General features: G+C 42.9%; 1 pseudogene; it reads right to left on the minus strand.

The window, feature by feature from the left end:
- The window catches only part of LOC140596745 (solute carrier family 13 member 1-like), a 96,761-nt pseudogene that overhangs the window by 17,584 nt on the left and 59,414 nt on the right, over positions 1-19,763 (minus strand).

A 19,763-nucleotide genomic window follows, 5' to 3' on the forward strand; every position in this document is an offset into this window, starting at 1 on the left:
GAAGATTAAAAATACCAAAGATATTTTCTTGGCCTCTCTTCCTTTTTATTTTTAGAATGAAATTTGTTATGTTTTAACTTCTCCATCTTTTCCTAACTGCACATTATTTTGTTTTTGATTGTCATTTTTCCCCTTGTAGTCTGATTTTGGAATGTCAATAGATCTTATTACTCTTCACATCCCTCATATTAGGAGACTATTCTCTTCCACTTTTTGTTTGAATGTTTAGATCTCCTTTTTTGTTTGTTTGCCCATGAATAATTCATTTTCTTTTTGTAAATTTTTCAAGAGTTTTATTCTTATTTTCCATCTGATATTTCATCTCAATGTTGATAATAATGGAGTTGTGTGACCTTTTTCTGTCTCTATACATAGTGATAATTCATTTAAATTTCTGAGTCTTTTTACATGACATTATGTATTTCTATTTCTAAACTTTTAAAAATTCATTTTATTGTTTACTTATTTATTTTTAGACAGAAAGAGAGAGAGAAAACAGAGGGAGAATGAAAGAGAGAATCTTAAGCAGGATCCAGGCCAGGGCTCAATCTCATGACTGTGAGACCATGACCTGAGCCGAAATCGAGAGTCAGATGCTTAACTGACTGAGCTCTCCAGACACCCCTAACTTTGTGTATTTCTGAAGTAAGATAAACACTAAAGCAAAATTGCTATACAGCTACATAAATGTGTTAATAGTTCTATAGTGTTTAGCTTTCTTTTATAACTATGCTGTGCTAACAGTGCATCTCACAGCAAGCATTAGTCACAGCCCTACAAAATGCATTTCTTAGCACACTGAGATAGTAAAGGTATGAATTACATTAATCTAACCACAGGGTCAAGTAGAAATTAATCCTTATCTACAAGTTTTCTGTTGTTTAGTTGATTCAATTATAATTTTGAAACTACTACTTCAATTTCAATTTTTCATGCCATATCTATACATGAAGAATAATCTGGCATTTTCTAAATGGGAGGATGCACATTTCATTTAGACTAAAACGTTTTTCTGCAATACAGTGCAGATAACCACAGTGTTGGTTTTTCAACAAATTCCCTTCAACAACACAACAGGAATGATTTATCCATGTATTAACTAACTGGTATGTTTTATTTCCTATTTCTAACTTTACGGGAAGTTTTTGAGATAATAAATTGATGTTTGAAATGTTACACCAAACCCAAAATGTAAAATGAAGTAGATCGCCTAATCTTTTTGCAGGTCATGTTATAAATTATTCTTATGATGAAGCAGGATGCATATGGTCCATGAGCAGAATCTCAGCTGTGGGCTTCTTGATAAAGGGACATGGTCGCTCTTTGGTTGCGTCTCAAAGGAATTGTGAACTCTAGGTTACGACGGCAGGTTTTGGGTGTCTACTGGAACCACAGTAGCTACAACAGGACTAATTTAAATGAGTCACCAATTTTCCAATGCCGTATCTGCAGTGAATTCTCAATGGTTTCCAAAACTCACCAAAGGATAGTCATAGCATCCAGCTTGTCATGGCATGGTCTCATTACTGACTAGAGGAGCCCAGGAAGGGTAAGTAGAGAGGTCAAATAGAGCCCAAATCCAGGTGGACATGCCAAGCATCACCACAGCAACACCCACAATATTAACGCCAAGTCCAGCTTTAACCTTGAATAGGGAAGAGCATAAATGTCAGTTTCCTGAAAAGAAAACCTATAGGAGGATCCGAATACTACCGCAGAAAGCAGATGTCAGACTTACATACGTCATAAATGATTAGCATAAGTTGCTGTTACTTCACAAAACAATGAGCTCTCCATTCGTATCAAAACAGAATCTATCCTCAACTAAATGACATTTAGTTGCAAATTCTATGAGGTTCCTTTTAGGAATATACTGGAATCACTCTGATTCAAGAAAAATCCCTTTAAAAATTTCCCATTTCATGTTAAATCAGAATATGAGTTTTGAGGTCTTGTATTTCAGTGGATAAGGTTCAGGTCACTATATGATAACTGGATCTTTCAAATTCACTCAATACCATTATTAGTTTAGCCTTCAGTATTCTCTTTTTGAGATTTAATGAAATGCCACTTCTATTCATCTTCTTTAGAGTTCTCATTTTTCTAGCTCTTGTGTCATCATCCTGGTGTCCACTAAAAATTTCAAAGTTGCTTTTAATCCATTAAAACAGAGGTTGGCAAACCCCTGCTCATGATCTGTTTTGGCAATTAAGTTTTATGGGACCACAACCATGGTGGTTACATATTTTGGCTGCATTCATGTACAATGGTGGAACGAGCAGTTGTGACAGAGAGCATATGGCCCAGAGAGCATTAAATATTTACTATCTGACTCTCTACAGAGAAAGCTTATCTCTGCATTCTCTGTATTAAAACATGGAGCCACAAAGCAAAAGGGGATACCTAGCAATGTTTATTATAGAGGCCCCCTTTTCTGTCCATGCAAGCCACTCATTTAATCCAGAATCCTGTTTTTTGTTTGTTTTTTTATAAATATATTTTTTATTGGTGTTCATTTTGCCAACATATAGAATAACACCCAGTGTTCATCCCGTCAAGTGCCCCCCTCAGTGCCCGTCACCCAGTCACCCCCACCCCCCGCCCACCTCCCCTTCCACCACCCCTCGTTCGTTTCCCAGAGTTAGGAGTCTTTCATGTTCTGTCCCCCTTTCTGATATTTCCCACTCAAGAATCCTGTTTTTATTTTTTAAATTCACATACACCCAACACTGGTTGTATTCTATTATGCACATTTTCTTTTCCAAAAGGATATTATGTGACTTCTGCATAGAGACCTTTCCAGAGTTTTTACATTGCAGGGTTGTAGGGACAGCACTGTGTGTGGGAGGAGGCAACTGAGACCTTGGAACTGAATTTTCATAGTAAGCTCATTGAGTTTACTTTGGTTATATTCTTTTTTTTTTTTCCTTGTTTGGTTTGGAAGTTGGTAATCAAGGTTAGGGGGAGACTAGAATATTCTCAAACTAGTCCTTGACAATCACTACTTTTGTATTTGGGAAAAATGACCATGTTTTATCACTTGAATGTCTCATTATTGCTTGTGCTTTTATGTCAGGTGCCACCATTAGAATCAGAGCAAGAAAGATGACCTTTCATCAGCAGGTACTGAGTCCAGTGTATTATGTGAAGCAAGTATTTGTTGCAAAATATTTGTGGTAGAAAACCACAGCGTGGGGATCCCTGGGTGGCTCAGCAGTTTAGCACCTGCCTTCAGCCCAGGGTGTGATCCTGGAGTTCCGGGATGGAGTCCCACGACAGGCTCCCTGCGTGGGGCCTGCTTCTCCCTCTGCCTGTGTCTCTGCCTCTCTCTCTGTGTGTCTCTATGAATAAATAAATTGAAAGAAGAAGAAAAGAAAAGAAAAGAAAAGAAAAGAAAAGAAAGGAAAAGAAAAGAAAACCACAGCGTGTAATTGCTGAATTTCATTAACCCTATTTCTTCCTTTTGACTAGGTCAAGTTGGATCCTGATCCTGATATGCGAGTTTAAGCCATTGTGTTGCACATACTCTGTGCTCTTCATTTTTCAAGTACATTACTGATGCGTTCAGTATCTCTGTGTTTGTGACTGCAAATCCTAATGGTAAGTTTGCTTCTAGTTACCATTTTTAAAAACAGTTCTGTGACCAATCATGCACTCACCTTCAGAAGCAGAACTAAAGCCTGGCTTTTCCTGGCAGTTGATAGTGTGTAAAAAGAGCGATAACCCAGGACATCACACACACACAAAGATGTCTATTGGACCTCATTTCAGCTCACTCACCATGTCCATAACTTTTAGATGTCCATAGGAAAAAACAATAGCATTGGGTGGATTTGCTACTGGTAGGAGGAATGCAAATGAAGTACACAGAGTAGAAGGTATCAAAATATAAAGAGGGTTCACTTGAATGGCTTCAGCCTGTTGGAAAAGATAAGAAGGAGTTTAAGTAAAATTTTGAGGTAGGCACCAAGCATCAAAATGAACAAGATTATTATGATAAGCTTTCCCAGAAGCAGGTTAAAATCTAAAGACCTAATACTATATACATAAATGCAGTTATCACTTGAAGAATATTTTCCTCTTGTTTTTATATGGTAATTAGTGCTATTTAAGTGCTATAGCTCAGTTCATATAGAAAATAAAGTATCATTTACTTCAAGAACCATATAAAAACAAAAATAGTTTTTACTCATATAGCGCCAGGTGCTCTGTGTGTGTGTGGGGTATGTGTGCATTTATATAAAATAACTGAATTTTCCCAGTGACCTATGAGATGGCTACTATAGCCCCAAATAACAGATGAATAAATTAAGGCACGGAAAGGCAAAAGTAACTTGTCCAGACACAAAGCTGGCAAGCAGTAGAGTGTATGTAGGGTCTCAGGTCCCTCTGGCTTCAAAGCTTCTCATTATTCCATTAATTGTCTGCCCCTGTGCCATATATAATTTAAAATTGCTTAGGGATCATCATAGAAGAAGAGTTACTACTACCCTTAATTCATCACATAATTTTCTAACTGTGCCTTGTTGAGAAGCAAAAAAGAGAAAAACCAAAATGATATTTTACCAATCAAAACTGCCTACATTTCTTCTCTAATTTGAAGCAGCACCTCAAGAAGGCCAACATATGCCCCTTGAGTTGTGGCAGAACAATCCCAGAAGGGCGATCCTTCTTAATTTGAAGTGCTATCCTTTCACCAAACTCAGCTGTCCCCATAAAAAACACTTTACTTAAGGCTATTTCTTGTAATTGCTAGCTAGGTGGGGAGACAGAAGTAAGGCTGTCTTTTCCTCTCTCTCTCTCCTTGCAAATCTGCTTTTTTACTTCTCTTTAAAAACTATTCCCTGGGCCGCAGAGAACTGTGTCTAAGATATTTTAGCTTAAAGCCTGAAGTGTAAGCCTAGGTTTTCATTCATTTGCAAATCACTTATATGAACCACTTCTCAGAAATTGAAGAATAATCCGAAGAGAGAAGTGTTAGTGTCAGAGCCAGAGTTGCCAGGAAACATGGATTCCCAAAGTCTTACAGCTAGAAAGGATTCAAGCTGACCCTCCCGATGATCTGCAAATATAAAATCCGGGGAGACAGAAGAAGGTAAGTGCTTCTCTTAAGATCCTTCTACTTGAATGTGGAAGAAAAGAGTTCTCTGGATTTAAGGTCTCCTAAAAATGTATTCATGCAAATAAAGACCACCCTATAAGTTACTTACAGGAAGATCATTCACACCCGAAATGATTCTATACCACAATATGAGAACAAGCAGAGTGGAACACTCTTCTTTTGATGAATATAAAAGCAGATGAATGAGATACTCACCAATGGAGATAATATAGGGAGAAGGAGGGTAATGGTAGCTGGATTGCTGGCTACCTCTGTTAAAGATGTGACGAGCAAAGAAGATATCAGAATTATCAGCCAAACTGGTAATGAACCTAGAGGAGATCATTTATTTCCTATCCACTTAGATAATCCTGACTCCTAAAAAAAAATTGCAATATTATTCATTAACAATCATTTTAATCAGACACAATTTAAATGCATAAGATGTCAGTTGCTCTAAGAACTTGGTTTCTAAAATACAATTTTAATCTTTCCTATTTTCCCATGGTTTGGTGGATCTAGGCGGCTTTGACACAGAGAAACTCAATTATTCTTATTTCAAAACTACTGACATGCTTTAGGAAATTCGAATTGTCTTCCCACATTGTTTCAATTGAAACTTAATTTTATCTAATTAATATATGTGAATAGGTTAACAAGTCATGTGGCACTATACGGCTTTAGGAAAATGGCAGCCTCTGATCTACCTCTCTCCCCTCCTAAGTTGTGTTCCTCAGACACAATTTTCAAGCCATATTAGCTATATATAGTTTTTAAAATATGCTTTTTCCTAATTTTCACATTTAGACATTGTTTACTAACTTTCTAACATGTTACATAAGGATTTAGTTTTCTTACATCATCAACCATATATATATATTGTGTCCCCCTATTTCTTTTACTCTTGTATCCGCATTTTTATTAAGTCAATGTTTAAAGTTTGCCATTATGATTATATCAATATTGCTCGTACCTGAATCACTTAGTGTACTGTGAAGAATAAAGTTGCTACTTCTTTGTCCTATGATCTATCCAGTTTATATAAAGTACAAGTCTGGGGAGGCCTTTGTCACTTGAAAGTCATTGTAGGACTCCTAGAAGGAAAGTATCTTCTCAAAACGTCCATGAAAATTTTTTACTCCTTTGACTAATTAAAAACCTCTCATTTCTGGATTTTGAAGCCTTCTGTGAAACATTTAAAGCTCATGGCTGTTCCATTTCCTTATCCAGTCATCAAAGTAAAAAGGTTGGTGAGAGAGATGTGTTGTATCCACCCTTTTAGCTTCTGGAGAGTTAAATTTTTATTCTTCTCAAGACAAATAACTATCAGCTATTTTCTTAACAGCCTATAGGGAAGGTTTTTTTTTGTTTCTGACTTTATTGTCATTTTTTTTTATTTGGACACAACTCTCAGCAATACGATTTAGTAATGGGTGAAAATCTTAGAAATTGTCTCAATTCTGAGTGCCACTTACAATGTTGTTTGATGTCTAGATTTGGCTTGCTTCATAGACCACTCAAGTTTAAATGATAGAAATATAAGACAAATACACTTTTCTACTATTTCAGCAAGACTGAGATCTGGCTTCTCAGAATCAATAACTTCCATTCTTTTGACAGATACTTTGAATTGTGAGGGAATCAGAATCAGCAATTGCAACCTTGACATGAATTTTATTCCTTATGTTGGTTTTATTTCTCTTTAAAATTGGACATAATATATTAGCCACGGTTATATAAAATTCTGACTTCATTCAATAAACATGTACAAAGCACCTTTAACATACTTAATATGTAATAAATAAATGATGTAATAAAGTACTATTATATTTCTCCTTCTCTTTCTCTGACAGCCTTAGGACTATGATATATTGAAAAGAGGTCCGTGAGCTACTCAAATTCATCATGAAGTAAGATAAGGTTATAAACAGAATGTTTTACGAGGAGTCATTGTACATATGACTTTTATATTTTTTCTTTTTAGTCAAGTTTCTAATACTATTTCATGGATTAAGAATTCTAATCTTCAGGGTCCTGCGTTGGATAAGGGTCTGACTTTTGATTTTGGCCCAGGTCATGATTGCAGGGTGGTGAGACTGAGCCCCATATCAGGCTCTGTGCTCAGTGGGGAGTCTGAGAATCTCTCTCTCTCCCTCTCCTTCTGCCCCTCTTTACCCCCTTCCTGCAGAAGGGGGGTAAATTCTAATTTTCTCTGCTTTATCACTTTCAACATACTGAGACATCATTTAAAAACGATGTTTAATGCCTGCAGCCTGCCAAAATTATTAAACTCACTTCATCTGTGTGGTATACTTACTGCATGGCTATTAAAATCTGCATCATTAAAATGATAGGATAAAGTTGAATATGCCAAAGCTTGAATGTCTCCTGTTTTTCTTTTAAAAAGTCTAGTTAATTGTTAAATATCTTAGTCACAGCATATTACCTCACAGCCATCTGCCAAGGCAAACCCTCCACCAACAAGAATGGCTATATCCCAGGGCATGAATGACTGGAATTCTTTCCAAGTAATCAGTGGAGAATAATCAAAAGCAACTGCAAAACACAAGCCCAATAGTTATACATTGCTTGATTATGACCATATTACATTTTTTTTCTATTATCCTAAATCACCATCTCAGGAGAAGTTTTTAATATCCCTATCTTGAGGTGGAACACTGCATTACAAAAAAAGAAAAAAAAAGCCATATCTTGGAAAAATCCTTTGGATCATATTACAGAGTAAACTTAGAAAGACTATATCATTGTCCTTTATAATGTCTCTCATTCATTCATTCCACTAACATCTTTGCCTACTATGAGCGACACAGTGCATTGGACTGTACTCTTCTTTGCTATACAAAATGTGTATAATATGCCATTGGTTCTAACATCATCAGTGTGACATTATACTTTTATTCATTAATATTTACTTGAATCTTTACTGTTTTTTTTTCCAAATCATGAGGAAGGTCATAATAGATTCATCAGGATTTCAGTTTAAAACAAAGCTCAGATTAAATAATTGAAGTATCATTTATAAGACTCTTAAAATTCTTATAAAGCAATTATCATGAAGATTTCTCTTGATATTTGGGTCATAATGGCCCATTTGATTTATTGAAAAAAAAGTCATCCATGAATATATTATTAACATTTAACATTTGTGTGTAACAAGCAGCCTTCTACGGTAAGATTTTAGAGTTACTGATAAGATCCCTTCCTATTTCTTTCCCACAAACCTAAGCCAAACCTACCATCACTATTGATGGAAATTTTGTTATTTCTTACTTGAATTAAGGCATATTCCTGTTATTATGCAAACATCTCTGAAATGTACCTCTCATGTAAAATTTAACATATGATATCATTTTTAAACCTAGCGTGAGTGGGTTTTCAGGGAGAACAAGAGTTGAAGAATGAGAAGAGAGAGAATTGTGGATAGGGGTGTGGGGTCTAAGGGCAGGCTGTCCCAAGATGGGCCTCTTTGGCATGAACATTATTTTGAGTTAAAAGCAATCAACACCCAGCAGATTCAGAAAAAGCTCTTGGCCTCCCCCTCAACTACCCAACTACCCTCTTGTACCAAGAAGAGAGATTAATACAGATTCCTTTTTATCTAAGAACCTTATCTTCATAATTAGGCAGCCTTTGTTTTACAAATATCTCCTTTCACCTTCCTGCTCATGGTCTTTCTCCTCTTTGTATCCTCAGACCCCTACCCTTCTTCGCAGCCCATCAAAGTGTCATGTTGCCTCACTGTCTTTGGAACTTCCACGTCTATGTGGATTCCTTGCCTGCACACTATTAAATTTGATTTTCTACCATTAATCTGTCTCATGTCAACTTGATTCTTAGTCCAGCTACAAGAATCTTGAAGGGCAAAGAAAATTCTTTCTTCACAACAGAAGCAAGGCTCTTTCTCAGTGGGTGATTCAGATATGGGAGCCAGGAAAGTTAAGCCAAGCATTGGTTCTTCAACATTTGCCACCGACAGGCCTTAGGGCTTTGTGCAATGGTCAGTACTCAGGGTCTCATAGAAATCGTTACTCTGTACTTTAATATCTCCTTCTAACACGCTTTGAGATGTTCTAGTGTCAAGTAAGGAACAAAAGGCACTTATATCTATGCTGTGGTATTTACATATATCATGTCCTAGACATCTGACTCTAGTCATTTATCAGTTTGGACTCAGGGAGTCAGAAGGGCCCACCCAACTACATGAATCCCAGTTCCATCTAAGTAAAAAAAAAATGGAAAAAGAGAAATAAAAGAAAAGCCATCAAGAAAAAAGCCCACAACTATACTAGACTATTTTCAAACAATTTTAAGCTCTTTGTCCCACAATAATAACATAGAAATCTGACTACCCAAAACATACTGTATTAGTACACAGCATAGATGCAGATGAATCCTATGTTTAAAAGGTGTGTGTGTGTGTCAGGCAAAGGAAGGGTAGGTTCACATAAACGTGGGTACTTCTTTATTCACGTACCACAAAGACAACGAATGATCCCACGGAATACCTCATCTTTCATTTGTGACACTAGGTTCCGGCTAAGTGTGGGCTGGATTTGCATTCCCTCCAGGATTACTGTGAGGCTGTAATAGTAGTTTCCCTTGAAACTCCTCATCTTTTTAGATCCTTAGCACTTATTACCAAGGGCTCCTCATGAAGTGTGCCTTCCAAGTTCTTGTTCCTATGTTTGCCAATAGTAAGATTAATTCTGATTATGGCAGGGGAAGTGGGTTTATTGTGGACCAAATAGTATCACTCGTAATGGAATCCTAACCATGGTACATAAGGAAATGTACTTCTCACTTCTGCCAAGAAAGATGATCCTTCTTGTAGGGGGAGAACATGTGCTGGCTGAATCAGGGTTGCGATGTGCACACAGGGCATGCCCAGACAGGGTGAGCACGTCCATTCTTTCTAAGTACTAACTGAAACCAATGGAATTTTGTAATTTTTTTCTCTTCTGTCAAATTCATTCAGAATTATAAATAATACTCAACCAATTTCTCCCGTAGGTGTAGTTTTAGTCAACCTCTTAGCTGGGATAATAAAAAATAGGATTCCTATAAGCAAGGCAACAGTTGAATCTGTAGCAAAACCAGGATACCTGAAAAAGGACAGATGGATACATTAAAAGATTGCATCAAGAATTTGCATGAACTGAACAACAATTGACTATGCTAATAAGCATACAAATAGTAGTGATGTTATAGGTTCTTCATTCTGGATAATCTGGTCTAACATCTATGGATTTCCAACCAAATATTAAAACTTAGTAAAGCCAAAAATCTCAGACCATGTTCCCATTGTTTCCATATGTTTCCAACATATAATGTTTCCTTATTTTCAAAACCATGAATACACATGCTGACATACAAGGGCGACATGGCAAATTCCTTTTAAGGTAAAGCTTAAGGATTTGATACACAAGTTTTTCTTTGAATTATTTCTTTTAATTATATTGGCAGAGAATTGAGGCCAAAACAATTGCTAGCCCAGGTTAAACCCTGTATGATTGTTGTATAACATCCTACTATTGCATTGTGGCAAGGAAAGGGTATTTCTGGAGTCCTCTAAAATTCTTCTGAAAAGAAATTGATCTGTTTTTCTAAGATGCAACATCTGCTACTGTGATTATAGGCCCTAGCCATATCATACAAATGAAATCAACCCATTTAATGCTTTGCACCCTATGAAACTCAATCAAGAATATTAATTATTAGAATGGTTTATGAGATGCTCATAAATGATCACTGTGCAAATTAAGAGTGATTCAGGAACAGATGGGGTCTTAGAATCACCAGGCCATTCCAGCAAATAAGACAGGCTCCCAGAAGCCTCAACAGTTAAGAAGCACCTGGAAACCAGATATGAATGAAACCGACGTAAATAATTAGAATTCAGTTCTAAGACTCAGCAATATTAGCTAGTGAATATTTGCAGTCTGAGAAGAGCTATGCACACCCCGGAGATTATTTTGCTCTCCTGTGACTCAGCAACGTGTCCACAGTATAGAGGCGTCTACATCTGTGGTTTACTTGAGCAGTCTAAACAATCAAGGAAATGGACTATTTTATTCAACCTGACAAAGGATAAAGGAGTCTGGTAAAGGAGTCTGTTTTCCTTAAATATAGATTTTATTTATTTCTTTGCTGAATAAAAAGCTATCTTGGTGTAATTCATTCAACAAATGTAACCAATATTTATTATGTTGTTGTTCCTTATTTCTTTTATTTGAGCTGTAATTTTTTACGGTATTTTTGCCAAATTAGGTCAGGCATCATGTAATCTGATTTTGTTTTATATGAAAAGACACATTGAATTCAGTCCAGGTTCAAACAGATGGAATGAAAACATTAGGTGGTAGCCATAAATCTTGATATATCATTCTAGCTTTGGAAATTCGAAATGCTTAAAATCTCTATAATGTACATTCTACAGATTATACTTTAAATAAAATCAAGCTATAAATACTGACGTAATTTTGTTCCAAAAGACTTTTAACACTATAATTATTTTATTGTTATTTTCATTTTATTTTTAGTTTATTACGAACAAAGGTTGTCTCACCATTACAAAATATTAGGCTTACACAAATTTTATTTGCTTTGGCAATTTATGAATCAAAGTTGATTAGATTTGTATCCTCAAATCCCCTTTTCTCTCAAACCTTTGTTCCTTTTCCTATTGTTCTCTCAGAATTCTAGGTAACCTGAGCACCTGCCCATAGCAAATATACTCTGTTCTCCTGCTGCAAACAAAGTGTCTCCTGAATTACACTCTCCTTCAGGAAGGAATAGAAATTAGAAACTGATTATATTGAATTTTCTACTGGGATTTCTTCCTGGTTTTTATTAGCTACTGTCTGATTTCATTTGGTTTTTACACCCTGGTGTTTAGAGAAGACTCTCCCTTCCTAAGGTAATAGGACTAGGATTTTATTTTATTTTATTTTTAAAGATTTTATTTATTGATTCATGAGAGACACAGAGAGAGGCAGAGACGCAGGCAGAGGGAGAAGCCGCTCCCTGTGGGAAGCCTGACGCGGGACTCGATCCCGGGACCCCGGGGTCACGCCCTGGGCCGAAGGCAGATGCTCCACCTCCGAGCCCCCCAGGTGGCCCAGGAGTAAGATTTTAAAAGGATAATAATCACTTTATGTTGGTTTAGGACCTATTACAAGACCAAAAAGTAATACTCAACGCGTTAAGTGCCAATTTGCTATGAACAGCCTGCTTAGCACAACCGGATGCTGCCTCGTGTTTGGACTTTGCAAAGTGACAAGTCTTAGTTCGAAACACGAAGTTCACCGTCTGAAGCCGACCCCGTGGAACCCGCCCTCCCGCGGCACCGCTGCGCCCGGAGGGGACCTGCGCCCCTGTGGAGCTCCCAACAGCCGTGGCAGGGCCCACGCAGTCGAAGGTTCTGGCTCCGGGGTCGGGGAATTCTTTACCCCACGTGGGCCGGGTACTTCTAACCCCAACAATTTTGGTTTCTGTCCCCACAAACGTGGATTCCCGCTGTGGGGTGTGAGGCAGGAAGTCCCCACCAGGGATCTGCTCAATTTAAGAACCCGAGCACCTCAGTGAGAGATGGATTAACAGCACAAATCCCAAAAACCTAAGTATTTATATTGATATGTAGGCTGGTCCTTAATTTAGAAATCACAGTCTCGTCGTCCCCCTCACTTCATGTGACTCAGCATGACTGCTGGCCTGGGAGATGCGAGGAGGTAAAATTAACGTGACCCAGCTTCCAGCTCCCAACGTCAGTTTGTAGAATCGGTGCAATTACTTACTTGGAAATTCCCGGTCACAAAATAGGGGCAGGGATGGAGTCATAGGGAACTAGAGTGCAGGTGAGCACGATGAGAGGACAAGACGAGATACTGAACTGAATAATAAGCTGAAGAATCCCAGAATGTGAGCCTCTCTCGGGGGCCAGCGAGGACAGGGTGGCATTCATGTCACCTAAGAAACACGTGTCTCGCCGCCCCCCCCCCCCCATCGTGGAGTGACCATCGCCAGTGTCCCTTCCAGGCCCGAAATGTGGGGGACTCGCCCCAAGCGAGGAGCCCGGTGAGACCCAGAGGGGCCCCGGGGCTCTGCTCCCACCCAGGGCTCTGCTCCCACCCGGGGCTCTGCTCCCACCCGGGGCTCTGCTCCCACCGGCACCCACAGGCCCGTTATGGCCTCACCCCTGGGGGACCAGCAGGGCCTGTTCGGAGGATCCAGCTGGGCATAGACCTCTCGTCTGCGGTCACCCCTATCGTTTCACTCCTTCCCACCTCTTGTCCCGAAAAGATTAGAACCGAGCCAGTCGAGCCACTTCCCAGCAGAGAGAGGAGTCCCTCCAACCCTCCTGTTGTGGGGCCACCGAGGAGAGAAACGGGGCGAGACGGAAGGGTCACGCCGGGGCACGGAACGATGCTTACTTGGAGAACAGCGCCGACCAGCCGGGCACAAACCCAGGATCCCGGCTGAACCAGAGCAGAGCCATCACGATGAAGAGGATCAGGGTCACGATCTCCTGGTACCTGCGGGAGGAGTCGGTGCCTAGTCGGCCCGGGGCCAGGACGCCCGCAGGCACCCGGAGCCCGGCCGAGCCCACACCGTGGCCAGGTGACCGCGACCAGCAGCTGAGGGCGACCGTCGGGTGAGAGGGCCCCGGCTCCCTTCCACTCTGCCTGGGAAATGTTTGTATGTGCTTTGTCGTGTCGAGTCCTATCTACAAGGGTCAGCGGGCTCCAGGCCCCCGTTACGTGTTCCAACACGTTAAATCACGTTAAGGTGCACGTCACCTTAAACACGGGCCGCATAGGCCTCTGCGTGTGGAGGGTTTGCACGTGCGCCCACGCGTGTCTCACCTCATTGGCCCGAGTTTCTGGTATTCCTGTTTGATCACCTCGGCACAAGCTTTTTGTTTGGCTGTTTTGGTCTTGCCGCATTTGAACATCTCCTTGAAGCTGCAAACAACAATAATGGGGCCCGTTAAGCAGAGGATCCACCCTAAAGAGGAGATTTGCGCCAAAGCTTCACAAATACCAACCTCCCGCCAGCCTCAGAGATCTGGGCGCAACGCCGATGCCCCCGGGTCCTTCTTTGAACGTCCTCTCCCCTTTTCCCGTCTTGCCTGGTTTGCTCCGTTTTCAAGGCCTAATATTTGTTCCGTATTTCACACATCCTGCCCCGATCGCCTCCTTCTCGAAGTGTTCACATCACTGGAATTTTGCCACGTGCTGCTCATCTCCGACCTAACGGGTTATTCCGTACCTGAGTGTTAGATTTTGATTTCTCTATTGTCTACCTTGAGTGTCACTGGCTGCACATGTGTAGGCCTTATCCCTGTAGGTGATGAAGGCTTGGAAGGCCGGGCAGCGCCGCTGGTGTTTGCCCCGGTGCAGGAACTCTCAGCGCTGGCACGCACGACAAATACTTGACTCGTCAACTCAGCAGAACCTTCCTCAAACTTATGGGACAGCTGGTTGTCAGACCCATCAGTTTGCACAAAATATACCAGACTCGAGCCATTCTCTAGGGCAGAGAAGTCGTGTACGCTGATCGTCAGGCGAGTCGAAGCTAGGGCTCTTACGCTCAGGACGCACACCAACTCTATTTTCTTTTCTTCAAGTTTCTTTCATCCTTTATGTCCTAATAGAATCCACTAGTTTCCCATCTTCTGCCAATGGTAACTGCCAGTCTCCGTTTTTTACTGACACTTTCCCTTGTGACTAATTTTGCTTTCCTGAAGTCTCAGATCTTCAAAACTTTTTTTTTTTTTTTTTTTTTTTTTTAGGTGAAGTACTGCTCTAGGCCTAGATTTAAAAAAAAAAAACTCCTCCAGTGGAACAAACAAATGAGCAAATGGTTAGATTCTTATGGCTTTTTTTTCCTTTCTTTTTTTGTTTTTTTTTTTTAAGATTCTTATGTTCTATCTTTTGGAATGTCTATAAGTAGCTCAGTTAGATCACATTATGTGTGGGTAGGGAAGGTATTTCTGAGTGGAGGATTAAGGAATTGAAATCTGGATCTTGAAGAGATACCTGCATTCACGTGTTCACGGCAACATGACTCACGATAGCCAAGGTGTGGAAACAACTCAGATGTCCGTCGACAAACAGGTCGATAGAGAAAAAGCGGTATAGAAAGAAAAGAAAAGGTGGTATAAACATACACTGGAATATTAGCCTTAAAGAAGCAGGAAATCCTGCCATTTGTGATAACGCAGATGGACTTGGAGGACCTTGCGCTAAGTGAAATAAGCCAGACACAGAAAAACCGAATATTGTATGGTCTCCCCTATAGGTAGAGTCTAAAATAGTCAAACACCTGAAAGCAGAGAGTAAAACAGTTGTTTGTCAGGGAATGTAAGGAGACAGAAATGGTGAGGTGTCAGTCAAAGGGTGCAAAGTTTCAGTCACCAGAAATAAGTCCTGGAGATCCACCGCACAAAGTAAGGCCGATAATTCATGACACTCTACTGTCACTTAAAAATTTACTGAGAGCTTAGCTCTTACATTAAGTGCTTTGACTATAAAAGGAGAAAAAGAAGAAAAAGAACCTCAAAAAGCAAAGGGGGCAACAGTAAACTTTAGGAGGTGATGGGAAAGTTTATGGGCTTCACATTGATGATGGTTCACGAGTGTCCACGTATCTCCAAAGACATCAAGTCGTATACGTTAATTATCTACGGCTTTTTGTATGCCAAGGGAGCCTCAGCAAAAGCAGTTTTAGAAAAAAGAATGAGTGCAGAAGCATGTTCTCCTATAAAATTGCTGGGCTAAAAATAAATAAATAAATAAGTAGATAAATAAATAAATAAATAAATAAATAAATAAATAAATAAAATTGCTGAGCTAAACATGGATATATATGAGGGAAAAAATAAGAAGTCTAAGATGGTGTGACCGTAACCATCACACACATTTTTATTTACTTATTTTTTCCGTAGCTCTGCTATTCAGATATGTTTAAACTCTTATTCCCTTTGAATGAACAGATTTTCCTCAATTCTTACATCCATCGTACGTATTGAAAATCATTCTCCTGGACACACTCCAACCACTGGACAGAATTACATGGATGTTGTCATATTTAAGATCGATGAGGTAATATTTAACTTTTATGATCTCAACTAAACTACTGACCAGTGCCAATCTTGAAATTTTACCCCTTGCCACAATTTAAATAAGAGTATTGTGAGAAACGGATCCACAGACCACTTTGAGATCCACCTAGAGGACAGAAAGTAGAATTTTAAAAATTCTCAGGGTGCCCGGGTGGCTCAGCGGTTAAGCGTCTGACTCTTGGTTTCGGCTCAGGCCATGATCTTGGGGTCGTGAGATTGAGCCCCTCGTTGGGTTCCGTGTAGGCTGTGGAGCCTGCTTAGGATTCTCTCTCCCTCACCCTCTGCCCCTCCTGACGCTCTCTCCCTCTCTCTCTAAAAAAAAAAGAAAAAAAGAAAAGAAAAAGAAAAAGAAAAAAAAGGTGAGTCTCCTTAAAAAATGTTTTTCGCCCAGTGGACTGCATGCGTACTTGGGCTTTTTGGTTGAAGATGATAAACAGTGAAGACAAATGAAGTTGGTGCCTTCGAGCGGCCGGTGACAGGGCGGCAAGCTCTTGCTTTGAGTAGGTTCAGGGCGCTGACGGACGAGCTGCTCCCGCCAGGTGTGCTGGGGCCACTTATAACGGGGTGTCAGCCGTGTCGCCCCCAGCCCCGAGCAGCCCCGTTGTCCGGGGAGGGGCTGATCATTTCTGGTTGTCGCTCTTAGGCCTCCGGAGGTGAAGACCCTGCTGCCCTGAGGCGGACACTGCAAACTTAGCAGAGGCAAAGCCGTGCGCGGCCTAAGGGACACGGCGGCGGGGGCTGCCCCAAGGTGCCCGGGACCGTGGGTCAGGGCCTTGCCTAGCGCAGGCACCTCCCCGCATTCTTGACCTACACAACCCCCTTCAGTGCGCCTGCCCTCTATTTTCTTGGTTTTCCCTTCAAGCACGGTGGGCCACTTCAAAATAATGACCATGGTCGCGTACATTTTTTATAAAGTCCTTGTACGTAGTGAAAGGGAAGGACAGCGCTGTGGGTCTGGGCCTGGGCGCTGTCCCACGGCTGGCACTGCCGCCCTTCGCCTCCTGCTTTGCCACCCGTGCGGTTGAAGCCACCCCAACGGCGTGCGTCTCCAGGAAGGGGCGTTAGGATGCAGCTGGCCTCCCCGGGCCCCTGCTGGGGTCCGTGACCTGCCACACATTTGCTTCAGCGGGAGACGGCCGCATGCTGGTCCCACAATCTGCACAGAGTGGGCTGTTTCGTTTTGTTTGTTTTAGAGCCATCAGTACCGTCTTCCGACTACGAACAAAACTGTGGCCGTTCTGGAGAAGACCCGGGAAGGGGAAAGGAGGGGGAGGAGCACCTTCCTGGTGGGGCTCGGAGGGCGGCAGGGAGCACCACCTGGTCACTGCGCTTTGCTTTGCAGAGCGAGGCTGCGGAGCTGACCGCGGCCCCCTGCCCGGCAGAGAGCGTGTGGCTTTGCTCACAGGTCCTTGAAATTATTTGAATACAAGACAGTAAAGATGAATTTGAATTATTTTGGTTTTTTTTTTTCAGGAAAAGATCCTCAGGGATTGATTTATAGTCATTTCCCTGGTCTTTCGGGGGTTTTGTTATATGTGCTCCAGGTATAGGCTGCATTCGGATCTGCCGTGGAGCCCTTCGGGATTTTAGACGCTGCCCGTCACTGAGGTCATTTAAGTAGCTCATTAGCTCCAGCCACAGCCGAGGTAATATTTGCAGATTCTCCTTGAACACAGAGATTTGACCTTTTTTCAGCTGGCACCCATGTGCGTTAGAACCGCAGCGTGGGAAGCGGCCTTACTCATCTTCCAGTTAAATTCCATCGTTTTATGATGGAAACACTGAGACCGAGACAGATGGCTCGTCGCGAAGAGCCACAGCTCTGTCCCCGGTCTTCCGGCTCCTCGTCCCGGACACACAGGGCGTGCTCTCGCTCTCCCTGCGGCTCTTCAAGGACGTGCCAGTCTTGGCGGCGGCCACGGGCACTGGACGGCGCAGGCGATGCCCACGTACATGAGGGGACAAACGTCTCGGAGCCCCCCCGGACGGGCTGGCCTGGCCCATCAGGAGGAGGCCTCAGGCCCGCCAGCGCTCGGTGAATCACTGCGTGGGACCGAAGGACGGCAGGACGGGCTGGGTTCTACGGGCCCCGTCCTCCGCCGACCTCGTGTGGGGACTTGCTAGGGGCCTTCAGCCAGGCCGGGGGCTCTGGGAGTCCGGGCACCGCGGGGCTCCGGCGGCTCTCGGGGAGCCCAGGCAGCCTCGTCCCGTCATCAGCATGGGGGCTCTACTTACTTGAACCCTAGGAAAAGCCACTGGAGCCAGATCCAGGACAAGAGCAGAATGATCACAGCAGCCGGGAAGGAAAGCAGAAACCAGGATCCGAAGTTAATGCAGCGGCAGTCAGGGTAGCGCCTGTGGAGACACGGAGGGTCACAGGGGTGCGCCCGGAACCCGGCCTGGGGCCTGGGGGGTCTGGGGGCCTGGGGGTCTGAGGGCCTGGGGGGTCTGGGGATCTGGGGACCTGGGGGGTCTGGGGGTCTGGGGCCCTGGGTGGTCTGGGGGCCTGGGGGCCTGGGGGGCCTGGGGGGTCTGGGGGCCTGGGGGCCTGGGGGCCTGGGGGCCTGGGGGGTCTGGGGGCCTGGGGGCCTGGGGGGTCTGGGGGCCTGGGGAGCCTGGGGGCCTGGGGGGTCGGAGGGCCTGGGGAGCCTGGGGGCCTGGGGGGTCTGAGGGCCCGGGGGGCCTGGGGGCCTGGGGGGCCTGGGGGTCTGGGGCAGTGGCCCGCATCTCCCCGCGGCCCAGCCAGCAGGAGGACATACAGCGGTCGGTCTGACTCTGCCCTTGGGTCCCGATTCCGTGAGTGCTCCCTTGTGGCTGCTCCCCTCCAAGGACGGTGGGAGCTGGGGCTCGGGGTCTCCTGTCGATCTGTGAGGCGGCGTTGCCGAGCCGGCTCAGGCCCGGCCGTCACCCAAGGCCAGGGGATGGGAGCGCGGCCTCCGGGGACCTTGCCCTGGTCCCGGCCACCAGAACGGCCACCGGAACGAGCCCCAGGATCCGACCGGTGCTGCCACCACGGGGCGCACCTGCCCCGCGGCCCCCGTGGCTCTCCCCCTCCAGGTCGCCCGCCCTGAAGCAGCCGTCACCACCAGGCGGGCCGAGGCTAGCCCTGGGCTCGCTTGAACACTGAGACCAGTTAAAAACAATCCAAAGTTCTGTGGAGAGCGTGAGCTCGGCCGTCACTCCTCCTACTTGCAGGTGTTCAGGCCACAGTCACGAGCAGTAACAGGACACTTGGGGGGCGTCAGACACCAGCATAGTTTCTTTGGTAACCTCACACTTATTTTTGCGAAATGTAGTATAAATTCCAAGTAAAATCTCATATAGTTATCTATTTTGTGACAGAAGAGGGAAAAACAGGTAGTTTGAGAGACAATTGTCCTTGATTTTGTTTCTTGACACAAGGACACAAAGAGTTGGAACTTTGGAAAGTATAGGAAATATTCAGAAGCAATAAAAACACCATTAACATACTTATTATTTTTGAAATTACAAAATATAGAGAACTTTCTAGGAATGATA

The sequence above is a fragment of the Vulpes vulpes genome, unplaced genomic scaffold (assembly GCF_048418805.1).
Source record: "Vulpes vulpes isolate BD-2025 unplaced genomic scaffold, VulVul3 u000000703, whole genome shotgun sequence".
NCBI classification, from domain to species: domain Eukaryota; kingdom Metazoa; phylum Chordata; class Mammalia; order Carnivora; family Canidae; genus Vulpes; species Vulpes vulpes.